The following is a 10,404-nucleotide window of genomic DNA, read 5'->3' as shown; positions in this document are numbered from 1 at the left end:
ATACATTATATTAAGTATTTATGAGAGAAGATAAATATTTGAATATGATTCAAATATTAATTATATGAATTGGATTCATGTAGTTGAATTTAATGTAAATGTGATTTATACTAAAAGCCATTTTTGAGAAAAAATTGAAACTATAGGTTATATTGTATTTGATGCAATATAAAAACTATAGTTATATGTTATATATGATATAACATATAGTTATGTATATATGTATATATGTATTGAAGTTAGATTAGATTGTTTTATTTTAATTTATTTTTAAAATTAAATTAAAGGGAGGGAAATAACTTCTATTCCCTTCATTCTCTACAATCACATAAGTGGGAGGTTAGGGTTCCTGATATTCTTCTTCTTCTTCTTCTTGCAAAAAGAAAGAGAAAGCAGTATACACAAAATAGTTCTGTGAAAAAAACAAAATTCATCCTCTTTCATCTCCTTCTCTCAATCAAACCCTTTCTTAAAAAATCCAAAATAGCTAGAGCCCACAACTCTTGCGTTCTCTGCCTGAGAATACCGAGGTTTCCAAGTGGTGGTGACCAATTGGGTTTTTGAATTGTTCGTGATTTTCATAGTAAAAAGGATACATGAAGATATTAGATTCTTCAAGGGTAAGCCTTCTATTCCCTTTTCTTTTCTAATTTATTTAGCATGTTGTAAATTTATAATTAAATGCATGATCTGTATATTTCTCTATAAAATTATGACTTCTGTAAAAATGGGATTTGGGACGATCTACTTCCGCTCATGGATCTCCTTATCAAGGATCCTTCAAGAACCTACACCAATTCCAATCTCCAAGACTTTCTGAGCCTTCCCACTCAAATGGGAAAACATTTGGGACTTGTAATCTGCAATCTGACTAAACAAGAAACATAGAAAAAACATAGAAACAATGTTAACTAACAGTTCACAAATTCCAGTAAACAGTAATGTTAAGTTAGCTCTAACCTTCACTTCATACAATTTTATGGCATTAGCCAGAAGTAACAAATAGAAATCCTCGTACCAATCTGGCTTAGGAGGACGGACCCTGTTCAACATAGCCTATACACAACAAAATTAATCAACTTAATCATGTGGGTTTGGGGGAGTTTGATTAAGTAAAATATGGTTATTGATTTAGGGGGGGAAACCCATTAGTCCCCTTGGAAAGCAGATGCTCACTGTATAATCAAAGGATGAATTAGAAGCAACCATTGAAGGGCATAGGGGGAGTAGAGATGCGGTTGTTGCTGCTGCTTCAATGAAATGCCTTCTCCTACATAGGCAAGAATGGTTGTGGGAAAACAAATGTGGGAATAGTGGCACTATCTTTAGATCACTTCCCGTTGGCACTTCTGGACTGCTCTAGCGAGTGCAGTTGTAGAATGATGATGATGATCTAGATTTGACTTGTTGAGAAGCATTGCTTTTAGGAAAGATGACCGAACTTGGAGAAGAGATGTAAAGATTCATGTTGCTTTGACTTTGTTGTTGTAAGGACATAAAAGGGAAATTTGCCCAATATTTGGGCCCAAAATACCAAATGACCTCTTTTTTTTTTTAAAAAAAAAAAGTCAAATGATCATCTGTTGACGTCATCGCCATACCAGATTACAAAATTGCCCTCTCATTTTGTCTTCCATACAAAATCTCTCTTCAAACGTAGCAGTACTCTTGTGTGGAAGTTTCGCTCAGTATTCTTGTGTGGAAGTGTTACTCATTCTCGCTTTGCAAAATTGTCCATCTACTGCCGATATTCGAAACTCTTGGGTAAGTGAATTTAATCTTCGTTATGCATGTTGTGTCTATTTAGGTTTTAGGTTAGAATCGACCGACACGTATGTTTAATCCTGCTTCATCTATTTCTCTCAATCAAACCTTTTCCTCAATAATCGGTTGCATTTGTTTATATTTTGGGTTTTGATGTGTTTTGCATCATCGAGACGAAGACGAGCTACAGTTAGAGCCAGATAAGGTGAGAGCGAGATTCATGATAGCGATATTTGTGAGAGCAATATCAGCGAGAGAAAGATCGGCGAGAGCGAGTCTAACTAGACTTAAACAGAATGTATGGTTACTGGTTTTTTTTAAGAACCCATTATCTGATATATTGAATGTTCATTTCATGTAAGAGTACTTTAAGATGTCAAAAGGTTTGAAAATACGTGAAGTTGATTGATTTTTCGGGCAAGTAACAAGCTTGGCCCACATTGCGAATGCCAACAAGATTGTGAAGGAGAAGCTTACCCGAGAGCAGTTAGAGATGTTTAAGAGAATATTTTTTGGGCAATTCGTAGACATTAACATCGTATTCAATAGCCCACTTGTCCACTATATGTTGTTTAAGGAAGTGAAGACGAAAAGAGCTGATCAATCAAATTCTTCATTAGAGGAAAGGGAATCACATTTTCGAAAGATGATTTTTGTTGATTACTGGTTTGTGGTGGTCCCCTATGCGAGTTCTTCGGAGTGAGGAGTCCTCACAAGAACATACAACTAAGTATATTGGTAATCAGTCGACTTCGAACTCATTCCACCTGAATTTACTAGAAGAAGAATACAAGAAGTTAGAGTTCAAAAATGATGATGATGTTGTTAAGATCACCTTGGTGTATCACACAGACGTTGCAATGACGAGAAAGAACAAGCAAAAGAGTGCAGTCGGTCGTACACTACTATTAGACGTTAAGGACTTAGATTATTACAAAAGACTAAATTGGGGTACAGTTATTTGGGAGAGGATACTCGACGCCCTTAAGACTGCATTGAATGATAAGGTTGGTCTATACATGGAGAAGGTGAAAGGAAATAAAAAATACATCTTGAAGTACTCTTTGCATGGATTTCCTCAAACATTTCATATAGATATTCTTTAACAAAAGATTGTCTTTGGTTTAACATTAACATAGTTCTGAATATGTGTTGTTTCGTATTTAAGTATGGACATACAAGATCTTCATCATTGATAGCGAGGAAGATAGCCACTCAAAATAGCAAGGTAGCTGTGCCTCGTATATTACGGTGGTCATACTCCTACAGGTGTCATTCAGAGCACTGGAGAGAGATATTTTTTAGTCTCAAAATGTATGTGTAATCTAGCCACAATATGTTTATTTGGTTTTTAAATTGGCACTAACCATCTTACTGGGTTAGGTTGTTAATGTAAACAAAAGTCAAAGAGGGTCTTATCATGTCCAATGCTGAAAAGAAGTTTTGTGACACCCCAACAGATAGACGGACCGTAAGATAATTACATTTTGATGTTAAGAGTTCGAGAAGCTCTAGTAGTTCAAAAAGTTCAGAAAGTGGTGGTAGTTCAAATGGGGATGATAGTTTTGAAAGTGGGGATGATGATAAGCAAGAATATGCTTAAGGTGGAGAGAGGGACGGAAAATTTGAGGATGACATAAACATCCATGAGTCCACCTACACCCCCAGTGAGGATATGTTTCATGATGTTCTGGTGTGCCACGTTCGTCCTAAGCTTGAGGAAGAGTATCCTGAGCCTGAGGTTTCAGGCCGTACGGAGGGAGCTAATGTTGATTCTTCTATATTATTCGTACCTGCGGAGTATTGACAGCTCAATATCGAGGTTGGATGGTTGTGTATCAAACCTCAAGAAAGACACGAGAGACATGAAAGCATAACTGCCAACCATTATGTCTCTGTTACAGTCTATAAAGGGTACCACGGTCTTTGAGGCGACAAGTTTACCCACTCCACAGACAGGCCACGATGCCACTAGGTCACCTATCCCATCCCTACCTCAGTCACCCACCCCACCTCTACCTAGGTTACCAACCACACCACTACCTTAATCACCCACACCCTTACCGCACCCACCCATTTAGCTTCCACCTAGGTCACCCGCCCCACCACTACCTCAGTCACCTACCTTACCTTTCCCTTTAGATACCACCACCTCACATGTTTCACTTCCACTTCAAGATCCTAATACCACCATGTCACTCATTCCTTTTCCACCCGTAGAGCCCAATACTGCATTCTCACCTATTTCTCCCCCACCCGTAGAGCCTGATACCTCTACCTCACCCACCCTACTTCCACCTCCAAAGTGAGATAACGCTGCCTTACCCACTATCCTTCCACATTTAGATCTTGATTCAAGTAGAGAGAACATTGAACCTCCACTTTCTAAGATACAATGTATGTTGAAGCCAACACTTATTGCACAATTTGACACCATGCATCTTGGTTCACTGGTATGATCCTTCTGTGATTGGAAAAGCTCTTTGTTCATATTTGTTATTTGACATGCTCACCCTTTTGTTATATCTATGTAGGTTATGGTTGAAAGTAAAAAAACTACTTGTAAGAAGAAAAGTATTGACAAGTACACACTGCTGGCCCCACCAAAGAAGAAAATAATGAAACAAAAGGAAATTAGGGTACAACATCCTTTAGATAAACCAACAATTAAGTACCCTCTCCCTGGAGTACCTACAACACTATTTAGAACGATAGTCCAATACAACTTAACACATAAGGTGAAGGAATTCTTAAAATAGAGAATCAATGAGCGGAAGTAGATCGTTCTAAACCCCATTGTGAAAGAACATGAACATTTACAATCCAACAAAACAATTATGTATCAACTTTAAATTACATCATGCTTCAAAAGGAAAATACAAGAGATCGAGTAAACATACCCTTGAAGAACATCTTCTTCACGTATCCCTCGATTAATCAGCAAAGCATTCACCAGCACGAACACAACGTGAACAAATCAACAAACTGCACAAACTGGTAGAACCTCGAACACAATCGAGTAACACTCGATTCTCAACCCTCGAACAGTAACTTGACACTACCACGAAGCTACCTTGGTATTCTCGGTGTGAAAATCCAAGAGGTATGGGCTCTGTATGGATTTGGTAGAGGGAAGGAGGAACTAGACAATTGAGTAAGTGGGAGAAGATAGAAGTCTATTGTTTAGACTTAGGTACTCGATCGTTTAGCAGCGAGTAGCTATCGTATAGGATATTCTTTCCTTGATCGTTTACTCTCTCAAAGCTATTGTATAATTTTTTTTGCTTTATGTGCATTGGATCATGAAAAAATGAAAATATTTTTCATTTTATCCATTAGTTATAAAAAACTGATGGAAACTTCCCATTAAGTCCGTTATTGGGAGAAAAAACCAAAATCATCTCATAATTAATTTATTATAAATAAATATAATAACTAATTTATCATATCATATTTATAACCTATAGTTTTAATATCACATCTTATGCAATATATAAACCATAGTTTTTTTTCTCTTTTATGGCATTTAATATAAATCATATTTATATTAATTCCTTTAATTAATGTATCTTACATCAAAACAATTATATCACATATAATTGAATCAATTTAATTATATCATATATAATCAAATTCCTTCTTGTTAATTTGAACACATCAAAATAACCCTAAAACTGATTCTCAACATGAATCCATTGAGCTACCAAGGGGACCTTATGGACCTGTAGCTTGAAGCTCCAACGGTACGTGAATAACTAACTAAACTCTTTAATCACGATATCCACCATCCATTAACTGCCCGACATTCCACTAAAGACTGACAGTTGCACTCTTCGCACTACAGATATATTTCTGTGTCTATTGGATATAACCAATCAATAGTATGATGACTCTTCACAAATCATTCATAAGTACAACTAGGCCAATTTATCGTTTTGATCCTATAGTTACATTTAACTCCTTAAATACCACTGATTCCTCTAATGAACAATACATCATAGTCCCACTATGAGTAAACCCTTCTCGGGCCAAGAGAAGTGTGGCGCCACATTGTTCAAGCCCTGAAATCAGCCCCTAAGGGAGTAATTTATCTACTTACCCTTGCTTCAGGGAAAGAGTGAATTCCGTCTTGTGTAGCTGAGTTTCCAGTTCCTCAATCAGACGACTCCCCAAAGTGGTAGGTTTGAGTCGGCGATCTGACCACTCGCACCCATGCAAATCAAAGGACCTCCCTCTTAGGCAGGAGTTCCCAACTCACTCAGGATTAAAGTCATGTTACTTATGGTCATCCTAGTGAAATGAAAGTCTCGATCCAGAATTTGTTAGCAACCTTAACAATTCCGCATAAGTGTAACCCCTCTTTTTGGGGCCCTAGAGTCCCACCCTAATGCGCCCACCATAGGGAAAAAGCATATTAGGATAAGAAACTAAAGCAACCTTATCCTTTTCAGGAGATCAGATAAAGAGTTGTGCAAATATAACCATCCTTTAGGGGGACACTCCCAGGGTGTCTCGAGACGATGCACAATAACGTTATCCAACCTAATGAGAGAGACCGTGGGATATGTTGTCACACGTCCCACTCCCACTTACTATGAACATTCTCTCCATTCACATTGGTATTGACCTACCCAAATATCATTCTTTAGGGGGACACTCCCAGGGTGCCTCGAGGCCGAGGATAGATCTCACGTTGTGAACTTTTAGGGAGAAACATGTAGAGGTTTAAGTGAAGTATCATATACCCCAAGTACCTCCAATTGAATGTTCTACAAAGGGATTCATTAACTTAGACAATCCGACTACTAATTTTATCTAAATGTGAGTTTAATTCGCTAAAAAACAACTCTTGCTTTTGATAATTAAACAAGTTTGATTCAAGTCTTATTAAACACTTTAAAAGACTATCATAAAAAATGCATGCATGTAGCAAATCTATCTAATTCAACTGTCCAGGTAGGTTTCCAGATAAGATTGTTTCGTTTCCATCAGCTTAAATACCATAACTTAGACAGAACCCGACTTAGACAAAAGGTTCGTTATAGATAGATTTGGTACATATTTAATATTTTATTAGTCAATTTAATCCTATTAAACTGAATTAAAAGATTAAACTTAGGTTTCTAATCTCATTAGAACCGTGATCTTAGGTCTATCTCAATCAAATTTTAAAACTCTTTTAAAATATGATTAAAGCCTAAGTGTGCATGCATGTCTTTCTTGGGAATGATGTAGGTCTACTGACTGCAGATAGTCAATAGTTCAGTAGCTATCTTAGTATTGTATGTAGACGATATACTACTCATTGGGAATGATGTAGGTCTACTGACTGCAGTTAAGAACTGGCTAGCCACCCAATCCCAAATGAAAGATTTGAGAGAGGCTCAGTTTGTTCTGGGTATACAGATCTTTCGGGATCATAAGAACAAAGTGCTAGCGCTGTCTTAGGCATCGTATATTGACAAAATCTTGCTCAAGTACTCGATGCAAAACTCCAAAAGAGGTCTACTACCATTCAAGCATGGAGTCACTTTTTCTAAGGACATGTGTCCTAAGATGCCTCAAAAGGTTGAGGACATGAGACAGGTCCCATATGCATCTACCGTTGGCAGTTTAATGTATGTGATGCTTTTCACTAGGCCAGATATTTACCATGCTGTGGGAATAGTCAGTAGGTATCAGTCTAACCTAGGTCAGGGTCACTGGGCCGCAGTTAAGAACATCCTCAAGTATCTTCAGAGAACAAGGGACTACATGCTCGTGTATGGGTATAAGGATTTGATCCTTATTGGATACACAGATTTTGACTTTCAGACTGATAAGGACTCTCGGAAGTCCACTCTAGGGTCAATATTTACTCTTAACGGAGGAGCTATAGTGTGGCGGAGTACTAAATAGGGGTGCATCCCGACTCCACGATGGAGGCCGAGTACGTATCGACTTGTGAAGTTGCTAAAGAGGCCGTCTGGCTCATAAAGTTCTTGATAGAGTTGGAAGTTGTTCCAGATATGTCTAGGCTCATCACCCTCTATTGTGACAATAGTGGTGCTGTGGCGAACTCCAAGGAGCCCAAGAGTCACAAGCGCGACAAACACATAGACGGAAGTATCATTTGATCCGCGAGATAGTGCATCGAGGAGACGTGATCATCACGAAGATCGCCTCAGAGCAAAATGTTGTTGATTCGTTTAAGAAGGCTCTCACGGTTACATTGTTTGAGTGTCATCTTCAGAGCATGGGTCTATGGGACCACCCGCGGCTGGACTAGGACAAGTGGGAGATTTTGTTGCACTAGGTTTTTATGCCCTAGTTTATTGTTTTGTACTTGTTTGTTTGTACTCCTCAATTTGCTTTAGGACAAGTGGGAGATTGTTGGGGTTTGTGCCATAAAGTCTCGTGTCCTGTAGTTTGTAAACAACTTTGTAAGAACATTTGTGATTTATAATATATATGATATTTACTTCACTTCTTGACTTTGCACATTTAGATGTTTTTATTTTACCACAAACCAATAAACTTAATATCCCTGGTTGTCTTTATATAACTTAAGCATGTATGTAGTGACATACAAGTGGATCATGTCTTAAATGAAAATCAAAATGGTCTGTGGTATATGGATATAAGAGGGAAATCTTATCCTGGTAACACTATGGATGCGACCCCCTTTGTGGAATAGTTATAAATGTTATGACTTGTCACAGATGGTCTGATTCTGATCATTCATGTAGTGGACATGCGAGGGGGGGCGTCTTATACCTGTCTCTTATACACATCTAGATGTGTATAAGAGACAGCTATGGATGTGGCCCCCTTTGTGGAATAGTTACAAATGTTGTGACTTGTCACAGATGGTCTGATCCTGATCATTCATGTAGTGGACATGCGAGCGGGGGCGTCTTATACAAAAAGTTTGTATAAGACCTGACCTCGAAGTGTTAATGTCTCGTCATATAACTCCGTTCATGACTGAGACTTCACTTCACTAGAATGACCATAGGTAACATGACCTCAATCCTGAGTGAGTTGAGGACTCCTGCCATTGAGGGTGGTCCTTTGATTTACATGGGTGCAAGTGACCAGAGCACTGACTAAAACTTACCACTTTGGGGATTCGTCTGATTTGGGAGTTGGGAACTCAGCTTCACAAGATGGAGTTCACTCCTTCCCCAAAGCAGGGGTAAGTAGATAAATTGCTCTCTTAAGGGTTGATCCCGACGCTTGAACGATGTGGCGCCACGCACCTTCTCATGGGTCGAGAGGTGTTCACACATAGTAGGACTATGTTGTATTGTTCATTAGAGGGATCAGTGGTTCTTAAGGAGGAAGATGTAGTTACTGGGGCAAAACGATAAATTGGCCTGCTGTAATTACGAGCATCTGTGAAGGGTCATCGTATTGATGATTGGTTATATCCAATGGACATAGAAATATATCTATGGCAAGAAAAGTTCAACTATTGGTCTTTAGTGGAATGCCTAGCAGTTAACGGGTGGTGGATATCGTGACTAAAGAGTTTAGTCAGCTATTCACATACTGTTGGAGCTTCGAGCCTTAGGTCCATAAGGTCCCCTTGGTAGCTTGGATACAAGTTGATAGTCAGTTTTTGGATTAGTTTGAAATTTTCAAATTGACAAGAGGGAGTTCGTTATATATGATATAATTGAACTAAGTTAATTATATATGATATAATTAACTTTATGTATGAGATATATTAATTTGGAGGAAATTGGATATAAATATGATTTATATCTAGTGAAGGAAAAATACTATAATTAATATATGATATTAATTCATATGTTATGAATATGATGAGATCACATTCATTGGACGTTTAAAAGGGAAATGGGACGACATCTCTTCTATTTTAATAACGGATGAGTGAGTTGAAAGATCATTTTGAGACGCATAAATAGCTCACAGTGTGTTAAGCATGAGAGGCGCGGACATTGTGTTAAAAAGTGTGTTATCGCTTAGAAAATTAGTGCCTATACGATAGTGCCTGCACTACCGCTTACCTACGNAGTGTGTTATCGCTTAGAAAATTAGTGCCTATACGATAGTGCCTGCACTACCGCTTACCTACGATATTGCTAAGCGATCGCTTAACGATTACACTTGCGCACGCTATTTATTAAATGATCGTTTAGCTCCCGATATTTACTAAATAATTGTTTAGATGATCGCTTAGTTTTTATACACGATCGCTTACCTTTTCCTACACGAACGTTTAGACGATCGCTTACCTTTTTCCTACACGATCGTATACTTCATCTAAACGATCAAGCATTTTTTCTATATGATAGACGAGCTCATCTCCCACTTTCTTGATCGTTGTATACGATGTTTCTTCCTCTTTCCCTCTACCAAATCCGAATAAAGCCCACCCTTCGTATTCTCACTCCAAGAATACTGAGGGCTCTGAGTGGTGGTGTGATCTCCGTTTCCTTCTATTTGTGTGGAGACTATTCAAGGTAGACAATTGAGTTATAGATTTGCTGTGAAGAAGAAGTATTCGACTGGTATGATCTCTCGATCTTTTTAGTATTATGAATGCATTTTAGTATGTTTGGATGTATATGTGGTAATTCTGTCACAATGAATTGGAAAGATCCGCTTCCGCTCGTAGGTACTCTTGAATAA

General features: G+C 38.1%; 1 pseudogene; it reads right to left on the bottom strand.

Annotated features, from left to right (window-relative positions):
* Positions 1-780: 780 nt before the first annotated feature.
* Positions 781-1,467, bottom strand: LOC120081104 (annotated as a pseudogene).
* Between the last annotated feature and the right edge of the window lie 8,937 nt (positions 1,468-10,404).

This window comes from Benincasa hispida, chromosome 7 (genome assembly GCF_009727055.1).
Source record: "Benincasa hispida cultivar B227 chromosome 7, ASM972705v1, whole genome shotgun sequence".
Lineage (NCBI taxonomy): Eukaryota > Viridiplantae > Streptophyta > Magnoliopsida > Cucurbitales > Cucurbitaceae > Benincasa > Benincasa hispida.
The sequence above is the reverse complement of the archived record's forward strand: the minus strand, read 5'-3'. Positions and strand labels throughout refer to the sequence as shown.